Consider the following 19373-nt stretch of genomic DNA (forward strand, 5'->3'; position numbering starts at 1 on the left):
ATGTTGAATTCCAAATTCTCACAGCTTAGGTAGTCTTCTGTTACTCATTCAGTGTTGTACTATTCCATGAAATCACTTTCATTTTGTCTCCCTCAGTAATATTAGGTCTTTTGCTGAAATTGCTTTACTGCATCCATGAGACCAGAGACAGCCAGTGAGAAGCTGGATCAATATTACTGTCTCTGGTTCCTACTTTAGCTATGTCTTTGAGGGGGCTGATAAATACATTGCTATCTCAATTCATCCCCCATGTTTCATATTTTTATTGTATTTTATTGTATAATGGGAACTGCCTTGAACTTGCTGAATAAAAGGTGGGACAGAAGCTTCATTTCATATTTGGGCATACAGAGATATTCCCTCTTGAGAAGAAATATGACTCAACACAACATGAATATAAGGTGTAAAAATATGACATCACTTTCGATGTTCGTTTGACAATGTTGGTTGCATTTGTTGATACACCTATGCTGCTTATCAGTGTTATTTTCTCAATTCATTTTTTAGGGGACATTGTTCTCTATGTACTTTAAAATGTACAACTGCCCAAATATGCTCGGAAGTGTGAGGAGAGCAACATTGGCTCCCACCCAATGTCACAAACCAATTCTGTCTGTTACCTTAGGAGCAAACGGGCAGAAGGAGGAGGAGGGAGGAGGGAGGGAAGGAGGAGGAAACTAATCAAATGGTAAACAAAAATTGCCATGAAATGAGAGTGTAGACAGAGTGTCAACAGTGACATTGTTTGTGTCATATGTGTTCCATTAGGATCCTTATTGTTATTATCTAACTGCTGAACCTAAATGATACAGCAGTTGCAAATCCCTGCAGGAGCCGAACATTAATTAATATGGATGAGTATATACAAGTGGTATATGCATCTACTTGCAGATTTGTTTTTATATGCGCAAACACATTGGAAGGCTCTCACTTGTTGTGTGCGTTCACAAGGGCATGTGGCAGATCACGGTGCAGCCTAACGACTCCCTCTCCTTTGTTGTTTGTTTTCTTTTCTTTCCGAGCTGCTTAAAACCTGTGCAGGCACACAGTCACTGTGTACATACGTCTCACACCCCTGCCTCTCAACAGATGTTAGCTAATGTGGTTGTAGAAGGTTCACTGTGGTTGCTGCGAGCCCAATAAATCTTCCTCTTAAATGCAGGCACGCCACCATCTCAGCATCTTCAACCTATAATACATTTTAATTACTTGGCCATTCAAATGATACTAAATTAGTTCGGCACAGAGTCGTATCGCAGATTTCTCAATTTACATTTAATCCACTGCAAACCAAACAATACTACCAGAGGCGTGGGATGTTTCGGCGGGTGTGGGGGAGGAAGGGAGGAAACAGGGAGGCAAGAGGGGCCTTTTATTAGAAGTTGCAGGAGCTCCTGAAGTTTGATCTCTTAAAAATTATTAAGTGACAAAAATTACTGGCAGTAAGGTTCTCCTTGGCTTCCCCATTAGCCATTTAGGTGACAGCTGCTGCATTGCACATAAAGATGAACCATTCCTTGAGGGATGACAGTACTTCCGCTGTGACACTACTGGCATAAAGCATTATCAGACCATAGCTGTGCTTAGAGCCATCACAGTCTCCTAGGCACCTATCAGTAGCCTCATTATCTGCATCACAGAATGTCTTAAAAGAACAGTGCCAGGCTTCACAGCTTTGCAGCTCATTTGAGAAGCGGAAATTAAATGTCCCAGGAGAAAAAACAGGCACATTGTAACAGCACCAGAGCTCTACCACCAATAACATGTTGACTGCTGCAACACACTGACTTCTGTCTCATTAATTTAATAGGCTCCTGAAATTGGGAGGTGGCGGGGGGGGGGGAGAAGAGAGAGGGGAGGGGAGAAAAGGAGCATTTCCAAGCCGATGACAGAAAAGGACTCTGCTCTCATTCTTGTTACAAGGCAAGATCTGAATAAGAATAATTTCAATCCCGGCTTTGACTATCGGAAGTACCGGCATGGCTCACAGATAATGTGAAAGCAGTAACATGGCTGGTTCGAGGCTTAGTGTCACCGGTGAACTAATTCAAGCTGAGGTTCTATGGTCGAAAATTTCTAGCTAGGCCTTATGTGTACACTTGGCCAATGTGCGATCACAAATGGGAACAGTTTAAAAAAAAAAAACATTTGTACCTACTTATGGTGCAAATGTGCCCTGACAACACTTTTTCCCCTCAGTGTCTTCATGTAATTTCCTTCACTTTATTTCATTCCCAGACCACAGGTAAGACAAGTTTGAAATAATCTTAAATATACCGAGGTTAAAATATGCCTTCCAATGCCATACAAGGGCAATGTTAAGGTGTGTCGAATCTGTTAGACAGCCAGTTTGGTGTAGTGGTTAAGGCATCAGACTATAAACTGGGAGCTCTTCAGTTCCAGTCCTGCCTCAGACACAACGCCAGCTGGGTGGCCTTGGGCCAGAGACTGACTCTCAGCCCTATGAAACGGGCAATGGCAAACCAATTCCGAAAAACCTTGCCAAGAAAACTGTAGGGATCAATTAAGACAGTCGCCAGAAGTCAGCACTGACTCAAAGGCAGGCACATAGACATAAAAGAAGCTGTTTAGCTTTGCCCTGAGCTGGGAGGAAATCAAGTGATTGGCAGCAACTTGAAAGAGAGGAAATAGAAGTAGGAAATAGGGATCAGCAGTGGAGATAGCAGTATAGTTTTCTGCTGATTCAAGGATGGGCAGGGATCACTTTGATTCAGCAGTAGGAATTGAGAGAATTATAGGAATGGTCAGAAAAGGTCAGTCCCGCAAGGTAGCTGGATCTTGAGGGGGCCCATGGGAAGATAAGCAAGGGAAGGAGAAAGCATTGGTTTACAGATTAACAGAGTTGGAAGTGACCTTGTAGGTCATCTAGTCCAACCCCCCCTCCCACCCAAGCAGGAGACCCTATACCATTTCTGACAAATGGTGGTCCAATCTCTTCTTGGAAGCCTCCTGTGATGACCCGGGGCATGGCACAAAGGCAACCCAGTCAAATAAACAAGAAGGGTCCCTTTATTATCTCCAACTTTGCCCCCAATGTCCAGGTTACCTTCAGCTGGAGAAAAACTCTCCCAGGAACAGCCTTTAAGTGGAGAAAATTCAGTCCGAAAACAAAGTACATACAAACTGTAACTAAAAATCCAAACAAACCACACTGCAGTAATTAACTTGACAGGGCAGGAGAAAGAATTGCAGACTTGAAAGCACAGCAAAACACACACAGTTGGGAAGACACCAGGAATTAAGCCTCAATGATACCAGATAAATTCACGATTTGCTCCCAACAGCTTGCTGCATGCAACTTCCCTTTTTAAACACTGTGCTCCCAGCTGCAGCTAATGAAGGGAATCAGGGCCCTTTCCTCCCCCATAAGCCACACAACTCACATTGCTTCCTTCTCCGTTCCTCCCTACGTACCCTAGGATGAAGAGGGGTGGGCCTGGGTCTTCCTCTGAATTCCCTCTGCCTTGCTCTATCTCTCCCCTGCTCTGCCCAGCCAAACTTTGCCCGTCCCCAGTTTCTTCCACTGGGGAATGATGCTCCCACAACTTCCGAAGGCAAGCTGTTCCAGTGATGAAGCTCCCATAACTTCTGAAGCTGTTGCATTGGTTGATTGTTCTCACTGTCAGAAAATTTCTCCTTATTTCTAGGTTGAATCTCTCCTTGATCAGTTCCCATCCATTGTTCCTTGTCTGGCCTTCAGGTGCTTTGGAAAAACTGGACCCCCTCTCTCTGTGGCAGCCCCTCAAATATTAGAAGACTGCTCTCATGTGTCCCCTGGTCCTCCTCTTCACTAGACTAGCCATGCCCAGTTCCTGCAACCGTTCATCATATGTTTAATCTCCAGTCCCCTAATCATCCTGGCTGCTCTTCTCTGCACTTTTTCTAGTATCCCAACATCTGTTTTACAGTGTGGTGACCAAAACTGGATGCAATATTCTAGGTGTGGTCTTACCAAGACTTTACAGACTGTATTGATCTTGATTGTCATCACCAGCATATACAAAAGGGGTTCACCTTGGATTGTGAGAAAGCAACACTCATTGCATTGTTTTGATGAAAACATCACATCACCCTTCAGCTGAATAAAGAAACTAGTTTTAGGTAGCGTTCGTGGAAAGGAGAGGGGTTTTTCAGATAATAAGATTTTATAAACATAATTGTGCTGGGATGGGGAAAGAGAAAAATATTGCAGGCCAATGCTATATTTGGTTACAGAGAATTTGAACGTATCCTTTTTTTCTTTAACAATCACATTGCTGCAATATAAAGTAATTAGGAGCTATATTGAAATATATATATTGAAATATATTTTTTTGGCTGAACCATTGCGTTAAATTGTGTAATATCTGTAGCAATAGACATATATTGCTTTTTTGCTTTACAATGGTTAATAAGGCAATGAATCCTCAAAACAATTCTAACTGCAGATAATGGGCAAGCATAAAATTGCACACTTAGACTTTCAACCATGCTCAAAAAGTTTGGATAAATCTCCAAAGAGGAAAATATTAGATACATGGAGATCCTGCTGACCATTCAATGGCATTAAAAAGAGTCTCTTTGTTGCCAATCCAAAGGGGAAAAATGTTTTATCAATGTGTCGCTATAAACCTTAGATATTTAAAAGGCAGCCTCTCATACAAGTAGTGGGTTCTGTAGAGTTTTGAAACAGAGATAATCGACATACATGTTTTTCAAGTGTGTAGACTTCCCAAAATTCTCCAGCCAGCATCTTGGTTGAGGAATGCTGGGAGCTGAAGCCCATTCATCTTAAAGTTGCCAAGTTTGAAAAACACTACATGCTGCATGTATCAGAGAGAAAGAGGGAGAGAGAGAAAGGAAAGAAAAATGTAAAAAATGAGAGGTGTCATCTTCTTTGGGGAAAAAAATAGTTAATACCACATTTTCCAAGGAGCACCAGCAAATCTATGAAATAAATATTAAAATAATTGAAAATAGTTCAATAGCAGCAAACATCCCAGTAATACAGATATCACTTCTCAGGATTATAGCATGGGATTAAACCCAGGTCAAAACAGCATTAATTCAGAGTCAAATGGAGTGATTTTCCTCAAATATTCCATTAAGGGTCTCTTCAAGTATTCCCTTAAAAGTCTTTTTTTTCTCTTTAAGAAGAGAAAAGGGAAAAAAAAAGAATCGTTGGATTTAGCTTTTACTCATTTTCAAAACTTCCATCTGAGATATGAATGGCAGGCCCTGTTCCTTACAGCCAGACTTGGGCACCAGATAAAGGCAAGTTCTTAGCATCTGAGATGGAATTGTGAGTTAAAATTACAATGCAACATAAGGATGGGGTTTCTTAACTGTGCCGCTTTAACCATATTTACTCACCCACCGTTCTCATGCATTTCTGTGCTGCTTACTTCTATGTAAATTTGCTTTGAAAATACAAGGGACTGCTTCACGCCTTGTAGAAAGGTTTAAAAAAAAAGTGTGTAAGGCAGTTCTTGTTTGTTCCATTATCTTCCATAATTGGGACAGTGGTAGACAAAATAAGTGTGGTGAGTACAAAAGGGAGTGGGAAATGCCGTGCCACAAAGAGTGAAGCTACAAAGAGTGAAGCTATGGCGTAGATTGTAAAAGAAATTTGTGCTTGGGTAATGAAAGCGCTGTGAAAACCTTATCTCGGTTTACAAGCTGCAAAGCTCCAGTATTATAAACTTGATTCATTTCTCTTGAGAAAGGATCACTTTTTGCCCAGTCTATGTCTCAACTTTATATTTGGTTTTTGGGTGCTTGGTTTTTCTTTTCTTTTCCAAGAGCCATTAATATACAGAATTTTGGAAAGGCCCAGCAAAAAAAAATATATCCAGGCTGCAGGCAATAAAAAGATTTTTTAAAAAACAGTCAAGAAATCATTGGCAGCAGTAGTGACTTTATGGCTCAGACGTTTCTAAGCTCTTTTCATCCATCGCAAAAGGTCTCTTTTTGTTGTTGCTTTGTTTTGCTTCAGCTGACCTACAGCTTGCTTGTGATAAGCAGTGAGCCATACAGAGGTTGTTATGCTTTCCTCCGTTCAGCTTGCCAGTGTCTATGCATGGGCCATAATGTGTGACAAACAAGCAAATAACAGGTGACACTCCTATTTCTCATGGCGGTTCAAGGAACCTCAAGTCATACCATGTTACAGCCCACTCTGTAGAGAGCCTGCCACTGCAAAATGGCTGGAATTTAAAGTTGAAAGCAAATAGGTGATGGCTATATGACAGAACAACAAATGAATAGAGTAGAGTAGAGTAGAGTAGAGTAGAGTAGAGTAGAGTAGAGTAGAGTAGAGTAGAGTACAATAGAAGGAATTTGCCTCCAGTGCATTAACTCTCAGTGTACATACAAACCACAAGTGATAGGTCATAGATAATAAATCATAGTTAATCATAAGATACAAGCAACAAGTGATAACAACTACTTATCTGGATATTGCATTATTAGTCTCTTCAGGAAGATCAGCCAGGTAAGGAAAGAAAGAAGAATAAAGTAATTAAATGCAAACTAGGTCATTCACCATCTTGGTCAAAAAGCTTTTCACTGGTTGTGACCTGCTAAGAGAAATTCTGTCTAACAGTAATTTCTTGGGGTTTTATTGCTTTGTTTCTAAGCAGGCCACACAAACTAAGTTTACCTTAAATCATATATGATGGAGACACCTTCAGATCACTCTACACAGGTAGTTCTCACTTAACAAAATTAACTGAGAACAACATTTCTATCATTAAGTGATGTGATCATATAGTGGGACATTATATGTGCATCAGTTACAGAAGTGATATTCAGCAGGTTCTGACCAGTTCTGGAGAACTGGTAGCAGAAATTTTGACTAGTTTAGAGAACTGGCAAATACCACTGGCCCTGCCCCCAACTATTCTCTGCCTCCTGAATCCCAGCTGATTGGCTGGGTCTTCTTTGGTTGCCCTGCACAGGATAACAGAGCTGGAAAGCAGGTTAGTGGGGTGGGGAGGGAATGGGATTTTGCAGTAACCTTCCCCCTGCTACACCCACCAAGCAACACCATGCCCACCAAGCCATGTCCACAGAACCGGTAGAAAAAATTTTTTGAATCCCACCACTGATCAGTTAGCTATGGCAATCCTGGCAATCTCCGATTGCGACAAGGATCATGGGTCATTAAGCAAGAACCTCAGATGTCAACAACTTATGATTTCCTACTGGCTTCTAACATGCAAAGTCAATGGGGAAGCTGGCAGGAAGTTACAAATCCAGATGACAAGCTTTTTCTTAAGACAGCTTACAAGTATGCCAAAGGGTGAGTAAGTGCTACAGAATGAAGGATGGGCAAAACTTGGGTACTGTGACCTGGCAGGAGTGTGGGTGTGGGTGTGTGCTGTGGATGGGTATTCTCTATGAAAGATGAGATTCCTGGGACCTTATACTTCTTAGTGGGGCTCCTCAGAAGAAAAAGCAGTGGAAGCAAGAGCGACCTATGACCTTGTCTGCCAAATTCCCCATTGACTTTGCTTATTGAAAGCCAGCAGAGAAAGTTACAAATCACAATCATGTGACTGTGAGATACTGCAACTGTCATAAGTGCAAACTGGTTGCCAAGTACACTGTAATGGTGTAGAAAGATGACCTTGGGAGACAAGGGGATGTTGCCTAGGAAACACTTAGACAAAAAGGGGAGGAACGGTGGTTTAATGGTCAGGGGATGAAACTTAGGAAGGACCTCCCCTAATTGATCAGGTGGTTAAAAGTAGTGACAGGAACTTTGTACCTTTAAACTTGCAAGATTCTATTAAATACAATAAAGTAGAATTAGCTCAGCTAGTCATTGTTACCTGTCTGGTTTACCTGGGAGGACTCTCATGCCTGAATTGCATTCACATGACCAGAGCAACACTGTGATGGCCAGAACTTCAAAGCCACCTCATAAGTACCATTTGTTCAGTGCTGTCATGACTTCAAACAATTCCTGAACAAGTTGTCACTCAACCTGTATTTTGCTAACATCCGAGCAGAGGTGGTATTCAGCAGGTTCTGACCAGTTCTGGAGAACCGCTAGTGGAAATTTTGAGTAGTTTGGAGAACTGGTAAATACCACCTCTGATTGGCCCCATCCCCATCTATGCTGTGCCTCCCGAGTCCCAGCTGATCGGCTGGGTCTTCTTTTGTTGCTCTGCACAGGAGAACGGAGATGGAAAGCAGGTTAGTGGGGTGGGGAGGAATGGGGATTTTACAGTATCCTTCCCCTGCCACGCACACTAAGCCACACCCATCAAGTCACGCCATGCCCATCAAGCCACGCCCACAGAAACGGTGGTGAAAATGTTTGAATCTCACCACTGCATCCTAGTCATTCTACATTTGTTTTGAACCAGCAGGAAGTCAGGTTCTATATGCAAATTACTAAAAAAGATGCAGAAAAGAGCAAAATATTTCTACCAACCCAAGAATATTATTCCAAGTGGGCTTGGAATAATAGTCTGAAAATGAGATGAGAAAATTGTTTTGCTTAGGATGTGAAAGTCCCCATGGGTCCAAACTTTAAACAGAAAAGAATTTATTCCTAAGAGGATAATGATAAGAAATTGGGCATTTATGTTATGTCAAGTAACAGCTGAAGCTGCGTCTAAAAGATTGTGCAGATTAGAGTTGTGCAGTACTTTGGATATGAAGGCAAAAAAAAAAAGTGCTTCACAAAACTGCCTGCAACGCCTTTTCCCAGGATCTGTGGTTGCTGTGTAGAGAAGACATTTGGTTTAAGGAGATACTATGAGGACTATGTTGATACCCCTTGGCTTTTAAAACTGGAATACTGTTACAGGATATCACTTCATTAGTGTGTATAGTTCATGAACTGGAACAGACATGGTAACAGGTCAGCCAATGGGACTGTTGGATTAGACATGGCAACAGGTCAGCCAATGGGACTGTTGGATTAGACATGGCAATAGGTCAGCCAATGGGGACTGTTTGGAAACTGAAACATAGTATTTGTTTTGTATGAGGCCATAAGAGGTAGTTTGGAGTCTGAACGTACTTTGACGTACTGAACTGTATATAAGAGTTGGTTTGTCTTCCGTAATCTAGGCCTCTGTAAATCTAGGCCTCTGGGCCTCTATATCTTTCTACTCTGAATGACTTGCTTCTGTTAATATTGCTTCTGTGTTCCTGAATTTGTGTGCTGACTTTTGCTGTATGGTATTATATATAAAGAAGTTTCTTATGTAAATGAATCCTGCAGAATTATTTACTTGTGTGCTAATTGGATGTGCTCAGGGGTGGGATTCAAAATTTTTAACAACCAGTTGTGTGGGTGTGGCTTAGTTGGTGGGCGTGGCTTGGTGGTCATGTGACTGGGTGGACATGGCTTGGTGGTCATGTTATTGGCTGCCAATTCAATATCACTCACATCGAGGCATGCATCTCCTCACCTGGCCTCTCATGACTGTGGGGATGCTGGTTCTGTGAGCTCATGTTTTGCGCGTGCATACAGCATTCAAAAACCACCAATTTTAGCCTCTAAAGGTTACCTTCTAGAGAACCGTCAGTAAGTAAAACAACAATCCACTGTGCCACATGAATCAGCTGAGCTGAAAAACATGGAAATATAGGGGGAAACCAGGGTCAAGGGTGACAATGAATTATGTGTCTCAGAGTTGGATAGCTGTCAGGATTCTGGCAGTTACCCCAATTAAACATGAGTCTCAAGCCAAACTTCCAAAACTTCAAAAAGATTTATTGGGAGTTAAAATGTCTGGCACTGCCTGGGTGTGGCCAACTCTGAGACACATAATTCATTGTTACCCTTGACCCTGGTTTCCCCCCACCCCCTGGGTGTATCATAATTCATATTCTCCAATGGGACATATCCATAGCCAAGAGTCATCAGTCATGTTCTCCAGTTAGAATTTTGCACTGCAGAAACTTCAGTCACTTAGTTACTATTTTTGAAAACTATTTATGGAATGTACTTTCGGTCTCCAAGCTGCCTCACTGCTTCTCCCTCCCTTTCTGTTGGCAATTCTAAATAGAAATATTTTATGAGTTGACCTAGGACAGGATAGGGTGGGAATGGGTGGGCTGATCGTCAGAATTACTGGTTCGCTAGAACTGATCCGAACTGGCTGGAGCCCACCGCTGAGAGCAGTGCTTTTCAACCTCCACAACTATAAAATTTTCATCTCTCTCTGGCTAGAGAATTCTGGGACTTAAAATCCACACTTCTTCAAGTTGCTGAGGTTGAGAAATACCGGTTTAGGCTACCAAGTTTCTTCTCCCTGTTCTAGAACAATCTTCATTCAATCCCAGACAAAACTGCACAAAAAACTTCATCTGTAGATGATTATAGAACGCAAATATTCCTGTTTGTAAGTTCTTTCATGAAGATGTAGAGGGAAGAACAAGTCGCCAGCGGTTTATTCCCCTTCCGTGCACTGAGTCTAAAAGAACTTAAACAATAGTGATATACAGAATCACACAGCCGTCCCTGTGGCAATTTAAAGCACTTCATTAGTAATGTATCTTCACAGCAATGGCCTGACAATGCTATAAATTTCTAGTGTGAAAATTCTCTGCCCATTAATTGTCATACATTTTCATTCTGTAGTTTAATGCAGTAGTGAAAACCTGAATAACATTAGGTAAACCAGAGATCTGCATGACAGCATTAGACAATCTGAATCCATGTCTTTTGTTGCCAGATCACATAAAAGTTTATTAGAGATGTCCCATGTCTCTTCGTCGGTTAAAGACTAAAAATGCTGTACCCACACTACACAGTCTTAAAGAGCTCTCAAGCATCTCTGCTTCAGAACAGGAATCTGAATAATGCTCTATAAAATAGGTTGCATAATAATAATAATTATTATTATTATTATTATACGAATTCCACAGTGAATTCACACAGCAAAGCAGGGGAATGGAACGATTATGAAATACTGTATCAAATGGCAAAGCAATGACTGAGGCTCTGTGGGGGCCTGACTCACAGACGGACACAATACAGAAGCCTGATGATGGCAGATGAGATTCTGCCGAAATGTTGCTACAACTTTAAAAGCACAACTACAATGACGTGGGAAAATACCCGAACAAAGCTGAATACCATACATACATACATACATACATACATACATACATGCGTGTTTTCCTTTTTCCTGTAAATAGATGCATCCCTGTTGATTTTCTTTTTAATTAGATAAGTGCATTCTTACCTCTTAACATCTTTAATGAAAGAGGGGACAAATCAAAGTTTTAAGCTAGTCTTAAAGAGTTTAAATTACTTTTAAACAGAAACCAGGAAATTACAATTTCCTTTAAGTGTCAGTATCCATATCCCATTCCAGTGATATTCCCAATATTTGAACACGAAGCTTAGAATTATCCCCTCAATTATACCCAATTTAGTTTGAATATCTCAGTGTTCAAAGCAGACAACACAAACAATGAATGCCGAATAAGACTTTAAATCAAACCCATTACTTCGTCCAAATTAACAATATTAGAAGCTAATCTGATGACTCGTCTGAGAAATAGCACCATTAAATGAAGCTGCGTGATAGAGAACAGCATTTGCTAAGGTCAACCATGCTATAAAGCAGGCTGTGATGATTGCTTTAGGCAGCAGATGCTGAGAGACAAGGGAAGAGGGGGGGGACAGTTGACCGGGGCCCCCACAGTCTCTCCTACATCTCTGTGGCTTCAGCTGGACAGTCCCTTTGCTAGTGTGGAAAAAAGACCAGTCTGAAACTGACAGAAGGAGGCTTATGGTCCTTTCTCTAAAGCAGCAGAGCATTCTGGATAATGTGGCAGCTTTGGGGTTAGCTATTTCCCCAGCTCCCAATCTGACTCAATCTCCTAATTTGTCTTTAACAATCTTTTTATTTTTCCCTTTAAAACTCAGGGGCACATGTCTTTCTAAAAAGAAAAAGACAAAAGACAAATATGTTATTTCTAAGTCTAGATCACCTATTGGTGAATACAAGAGAAAAGAAGGTACAGCCAAAGACAGAAGTTAGAAGATTCAGTAACTCCAGGTAGTCCTTGACTTACAACCATTCAATGGCACTGAATAAAGTTACTCATGACTGTTTTTCACACTTCCCACTGTTGCAGCGTTCCCACCCATGGTTATGTGATCAAAACTCAGGTGCTTGGCGGCTGAGGGGCTGCCACAGAGAGGAAGGGGTCATTATTATTTTCTAAAGCACCTGTAGGCCAGACAAGGAATAATGGATGGGAACTGAACACCTGGAAATAAGGAGAAACTTTCTGACAGTGAGAACAATCAACCAGTGGAACAGCTTGCCTTCGGAAATTGTGGGAGAGTCATCACTTGAGACCTTCAAGAAGAGATTGGACTGCCATTTGTCAGAAATGGTGTAGGGTCTCCTGCTTGGGCAGGGGGTTGGACTAGATGACCTGTAAGGTCCCTTCCAACTCTGATCATGTGATCACTTTTTGTGCCCTTCTGACAAGCAAAGTCAATGGGGGATCCAGATTCAGTAAAAAAAACTGTGTTACTAACTTAACAACTGCAGTGATTGACTTAAGTGTGGCAAGAAAAGTCATAAAATGGAGCAACATTCACTTAATAAGTGACTTGTTTAGCAACAGACGTTTTGGACTCCTATGTGTCCATAAGTTTAGGACTATCTGTATATAAAATAAGACAGAGATCAAAGTTTGGCTGTAATTGCTTAATTACAGTTCCAGAACTCTACATAGGTTGAGAGCGTGAGTGAGGAAGAGGGGATCTGACTGGAAATTTAGTAAAATGTAGATCAAAAATTTAGATCAAATTTTCCAGTAAATATTTTTGTCCAGGGCTAAGGTGTTCTCTCGTTGCCTGCAAAGAGACCTACCTAAAATAAGATAGCAATCATGAGGACTACATCAAAGAAGGCAGAGATTATGTGAAAAAGCATTCGATCTCTTTTGGATTGTTGGAATTTTATCATATTTTAGCTCTTGAAAGTTATCAGAGCTCATGTAGGAAGACATGTATATCACTGATGATACCGAAGGAGTCTGAGTGAACACATAGCATCTAAGTTTGGTATTATTGGTTTTCATTAACAAAATCATACCATTCACAAGCCAGTGTGAAATAGCAGTCACTGCCATAGTTCAATCAATTCAATTGAAGAAAGTGACATTTCATACACACACACACACACACACACACACACACACACACAAATACAAAAGCTGAACTTTGCACCATAACTCCAGGTCCGCCATCTTTTTTGACCTTCCTCTTTATGGATGCTGCTGATTAAAGGATAACTGATGCCAATTCTCTAAATATTTTCTCACAAAAGCAGGGCAAATGATAGCCTAAAAAAAAATGTAATAAATCCTGGCTCTCCTCCTCAAGACAAATTCTAGAAATTCATCATACCCCACTCAAAAAAAAAAAAAAAAAACCCCAACAATCAACAACAACTCCTGAAGAGTTCAACAGCAACACCATTGAACTTTATCACTGAAGAAAACTGAAACAAATGTGAGAGATAGACGATCCTAAAGAAGGAAGCTTTTGTTGCCATTATTGTAAGCAGAAGTGGTCCAACCGGTTGCTGAATCTAAGTAGTTGATTGCTTTTCACATTAGCACATCACATGTTGTGTAACTATGTTCCTGAAATAACATTTATTTGTTTACTCCAAAACCCTTTACATAAATCAGTAATATCCACAAGTTCTGAAAATATTTAATGACAAAGATCTGCAAAATTCACAACACTTGAAAGGGGCAAACATTTTGTTACAGAACTACATGTTAAATAGAATAGAATAGAATAGAATAGAATAGAATAGAATAGAATAGAATAGAATAGAATAGAATTCTTTATTGGCCAAATGTGATTAGACATACAAGGAATTTGTCTTGGTGTATGTGCTCTCCGTACATAAAAGAAAAGATACATTTGCCAAGAGTCAAACGGTAATAATAGCAATAGCTATAGCACTTAGACTTATATACCGCTTTGGAGTCTTTACAGCTCTCTCTAAGAAGTTTACAGAGTAAGCATATTGCCCCCAACAATCTGGGTCCTTATTTTACTGACCATGGAAATATGGAAGACTGAATCAACCTTGAGCCGGTGAGAATTGAACTCCTGGCTGTGGGCAGTTAGCCTGCAATACTGCCTTCTAACTACTGGGCAACCATGGCTTAGGGAGACCCAAAAGGCTTCAAGTTTTCAGTTAAATTGCATTAGAAATAATTACCTTGTTATAATCAGTTGCTAGTTGTTTGTGCTTTGGTCCAAAAAGACCGATAATTGAGAGATGCTTTTTTTTTAAGGGGGACCAGAGAGTTATTAATTAAAGAAGCTGTTTACCTGTTACTGCTTTTCAAACGGTCACCTGAGCATTTGTGCAGATGGGTGATGCAGCTCTGCAGAAACATAATTTATAGTCAAAGAGATATTTTTTTTTCTGGGAAGAGCATCTCACTCTCCCTTCAATTCCTTTGTTATCACTGCAGCAAAAACATTAGACTTCTTTGCTATTCTTGCAAGAACAGAGGAAAAACACGCATTGCTTTTTCACACAATTTATTGCTTTGATGTCCCTTCATTGAAAAAAAATACCTTTTTTCCTTGATTACAGTTTCTACTGACAAGCAGGATGTAACTGTGTTCCCCATCATGTCTTTGGATTTGTGGCAACAAATTTTGGTAGTGCTCAAAGTGAGGGAGCATTCTCTTTGCTTCTTGGGTTTTGAGAAAAATCCATTTATTGAATTCTTACCTCCACTGCCAACCATTTACTAAAGGTTGGTGCAATATTTCATCTTGCCTTCAGGCTTGAAAGAAAAAGCTTTTAGCTACAGACTTGATCAACCCAACATCTCTTTAGCCATGGAAACTCCCCAGAGGTGGTTCTGCGCAGGTACATCACTCAAATGTCCAAGTGCACAAGGAACAATCAATATTATACATAGGCTTAATTTAGGTAGCTCCTGGAGTTTCTCTTACTAAGAAGCTAGTCTATACTACTTTCATTTATAAGTCTGTTCATTTACCAACCTAAGAGGTTTTATCTGCTCCATACTGATTCTGTTTCAGTAAAACAGTTGAAGCAACTGGACAATTTATCTGCTTTTTTTTTTTCCAGCCACTTCTCTTAACTTACTATTCCTATATCAGCTGCGTATAACAGGGAACTTTTTTACTTGAGAAAGTTTACCATGAAACAATGAGATAACCCACCTGACTGCTGAAATTCTGTGTTCTGAAAGATCACTGCCATCTGCATTTAATCCAGAGTTACGTACAGTTCTTCAGACACAGGAAGGAACCTCATATTATGTTTCCAGGATTATCCATTCTGATTCCAGTAACATCCAAAATTCCAGGCAGTCGTTTTTCACATTTCTACACAATTCTACTTCGCTCTCTTAACTGAGGTTGTCAGAAACTAGGATCTTCTTCATACAAAGCACATGCTGCAGCATTAATTGATGATCCTCCCCACATCAGAGTAATTCTTTCAAACCTATTCTCATAAGGCGTGCTGACAGCTCAAATACTATTGACAATTTCTTCCAAAGTGGAGTTTATTGTTGAACAGAAGATCAACAGCTGCCACTCCATTCTTCATTCACATCACATTAAGTTCATGTTTATGCATACTGATTCATTTTCACAATATTCACCTACCTAGTATGATGAGGATACACGATGGGCTAGCATTAGCAATTTGAGATGATCAGAAAGAAAGAAATCTAGGGTGTTACACTCTCTAGATATCTAGATGAGTGGACAACCCTTAGCTGCTACGGTAAGGGTAACCACATTTATTTTTAAAACTTCAAAATCTGTAATCAATACTTAGGAACATTCCCCTCTGGCTAGAAATGACAAAAGTAAACTGGAACGATGGAAACCAAAAGAAATAGCAAGGAGCAACCACATCAGCTTACTTTCTAGAAAATGAAGGTTTTTGTACTGGTCCGTGCTGAATTTTCTGCCAAGACATCCTTCTCTGGCAGCCATTTTGGGCCAGCGATCACAACGTGCTCTCAAAATTCCCGCATTATTCACCAACCTTAAAAGGTTGCTTAAGCTTGTCATAGCAGACAGATCTCACACTACCATCTGCTCCTCTTGAACACAGATTTGTCCATGTAAATTTTTAATCATGATTCCATGTCCCAGGCTGAGATTGCTGAAATTAAAAAGAAGCTACCAAATACAAATACTGAAGCATATCATACCAATTTCCTGAATGTCAGTGCATATTGACCTCCAATTATAAACACTGGCAAATGGCTACTGCTTCCGTGTTTAACATTGACCTGAATAGAAAATCAAGCAGTGGCCTAGCCTGGTTTGGATTCCTTTATTTTAGCTTTTTATTATTATTATTGGTTAATCTTTAGTGAGATTCACAGCCTTTGGGGCTGGCTCATAGCTCAACAGCTTGAGTCCTAATGAAGGATCTCGGAACTGTTCAGGTAGTGTTGGAGGATATAAGCTGTTCCAAGTAGGGTGTTTTTTGTAGATGATGATGATGATGATGATGATGATGATGATGATTGTTGTTGTTGTTATTATTATTATTATTATTATTATTATTATTATTATTATTATTATTATTATTATTATTATTATTATTATTATTATTATTATTATTATTACCTCTGCACCAGCACCATAGCAACACTCACTGGTATCTCCGGTATATGAACATGAAGCTTCTGTTCCTTTCCAACATAGCGAAGCTACTGGAAGTCCCAGAGTTTCCATGTCATGCTGGGCCAAAGTTCCCAAGAATCAAGCCTCGCTTGCTGGTGGGAAGACCAAAGCACATGACCCACTTGGCTGATATCCTCAGGAAAGTAGCAATTTTAACAGCCTTCTTCCAGGAGCCATGCAATTCCACAAAGAGTGTTGCTAATTACAGTCTTCTACAGTCCCTAGAGTTGGCTACATGCAGAAGGAACCCCGTGATTAACTGTACTCCAAAGAAGTCCCTCTATCTACAATCCAAGCACATCTTAGCCCTGGAGCAACTCTGGAGTGAATGCGTACATCCACCCAAACGCTGAACTTTTCTTAAATGCATCCCATTGTTAGGGCTCTCCAAATTTCAGTGCCATCGGCGCCTTCAAAGGTTCCATAGAGTTAGGGCTTTCCACTTCTTTTCATTTGTTGGTAAAGGGTGACCCATCCGCAGCACAGCTGTGAGGAGCAAACAGGAACAAGGATTACCATTACCCACTGTTCTCTTATCTCCGTTGATCTTTTGGCGTGGAAGTTTGGCCGCACAGTATGTTGCTGGTTCAGAGGATGTGGTGACATTTTTCCTGCCACGGCTGACGAAGTTCTTTACAAAGCAGGCACTCTCTCCCCCACTACCATCCTTTCCCTCCTCCTCCCTTCCTCTTCTTTTTTTTTTTTTTTAAAAAGAATAAAATAAAATAAATGGCATTTCCTTCACTGAAAAGCCAGCCTAATTTTTCTTAGAATAATGTACCCTTCAAAACTTATCACTGACAAATGGAGAGATAAAACGTTAAAACTATTTTATGATTCAATTATCCTGAGCAGCAAAGGGCTCGTCTTCAGGCATGGTGAGCTAATGCTGCTTTGCATCTTCTTTGTTTCAGGGACATAGATTTTTGTCAGCCAAAGGGTAGCTTTGTTCTTAAGATCTGCTTGTATCGTCAAAGTATATCGCAAGCCCCACTTCCTGCCCAGTTGTACTATATCTCACCTTTTATTCATTAGGGCCGGAGAAAATATTTCTAACACGCTACAGACACAATCCAGAAGAGGTATTGGTGCAAAGCCATTGATTTGCATATGCTTACTTAAGTCTGTCCAGACTAATAATTCTTCTTGCAGTCTCGCTTGCAAAATGTAATGCAAGTTGGTTACAACAATTGTTCCCTGGTATCTATTCTCAGTAATCTAATTCATGGTTGTCCCAGAGGTGCTTTTTCAAGAGGCAACTGGACTTTCTGGAGTTTTCTCCAAAGATGTTTCATTTCTCATCCAAGAAGCTTCTTCAGCTCTGTGAGTCTGTGTTGTCTACTACATCTCAAACTGAAGCTCAAATGGTTCCTGCAGTCTGCAATTTTTCTGGAAATCTGTTCCTACTCCTGTACTATTTGAAAGGTATTCATCCCAAAGTGCACAGCTAAATGTCTGTGGAGATTCTCAGTCATCCAAGTGAGGCAACTGGACTTTCTGGTTTTTCTTTGAAGATGTTTCACTTCTGATCCAGCTCTGAAGAAGCTTCTTGGATGAGAAGCGAAATGTCTTTAAAGAAAAACCAGAAAATCCAGTTGCCTTTTGAAAAAGCACCCTTGGGATAATTGTTCCTTAGGTTGATTTGAACAAGTGTTCACAAAGTAGGCATATTGCCACTCAATAGAATCCCTTGGCTTGCATTATACAGAACCTATGGTAACAGCCAAGTAAGATTTCTTCAATGCCATCACTAGTACAAAACAAGCCTTAATTCTGTTTCTTACCTGCATTCAGAAGTTTTAGTCTGTCTCCATCCAGATCTTTTATAGCTTTTAGCTTCTATTGAAAGCCTTCTTCTAAAATTCTGGATAAAGGGTTCTTGGAAGAAGCATATTGATGACTTGAGTCATCTTCCCATTGTAAATGAAGACCAATGATACTGTCGAAGGGCTAAATAAAATTGCAAACTTTCCATGCAACCTCAGGAAATCACCTGAATCCACTAATACAGCATAAATGAAACATCCTGCAAAACATAAGCAACACTAATGTGTCTGTCCAAAATAGATTTTCCCATTTCTGAAAGCAAAGATTCAGTTATACACATCATTCAAAGTGATTCCAACTTCTGCTCTAGGTCCCAAGACATTCAATTTGCTTCACTCATCCAGCAAAGTCCTGTTTCAATAGTTTTGGAGTTTCTCCTTGCTGTGTAAGATATTGGTTCTTTCTTCTATCTGTCACTGATGACTAAAGCATTTCACAATTGCTGGGGGCAATGCAAAAAATGAATATAATGTACTGATTGCTATTTCCTCTTCTTGATCATTCTGCTTCCTGTTGCCATATCCCTCCTTGCCTTTAGTTATGATCCAAAGTATGGTCTCACCTAACTTAGTTTGTCAAGTTACAATCACCAAGGCCTTAGATATTAGATGAGCAGAATGACTAAGCTCCATACTTTTTTTTTAGAATTGCTTCATTCAATTCTTTCTTACCAGGCTTTCTATTCTACCTATAAAAACCCTTTTACAATTCAAATCAGCTTGAGTGCAAGACATTATGTTCTAAGAGGTGTCTCACCTACCTCATCAATTCCCCTTCAGCCTTTTTAAAAATACTCTGGCAGACAAATATTGTATACTGTGAACCTAACTGTAATATG

General features: G+C 40.2%; 1 long non-coding RNA gene across 1 annotated transcript; it reads right to left on the reverse strand.

Annotated features, from left to right (window-relative positions):
• Nucleotides 1–14546: 14546 nt before the first annotated feature.
• On the reverse strand, nucleotides 14547–18698 carry LOC148131429 (uncharacterized). The gene is made up of 2 exons (XR_015748366.1): nucleotides 18493–18698; nucleotides 14547–17194 (listed from the first exon to the last, which is right to left on the reverse strand). It is a non-coding gene; the product is annotated as an uncharacterized LOC148131429 (long non-coding RNA).
• Between the last annotated feature and the right edge of the window lie 675 nt (nucleotides 18699–19373).

The sequence above is a fragment of the Notechis scutatus genome, chromosome 3, assembly GCF_049901735.1.
Source record: "Notechis scutatus isolate UNSWTSFEM ecotype Mainland chromosome 3, rNotScu1.2, whole genome shotgun sequence".
NCBI classification, from domain to species: domain Eukaryota; kingdom Metazoa; phylum Chordata; class Lepidosauria; order Squamata; family Elapidae; genus Notechis; species Notechis scutatus.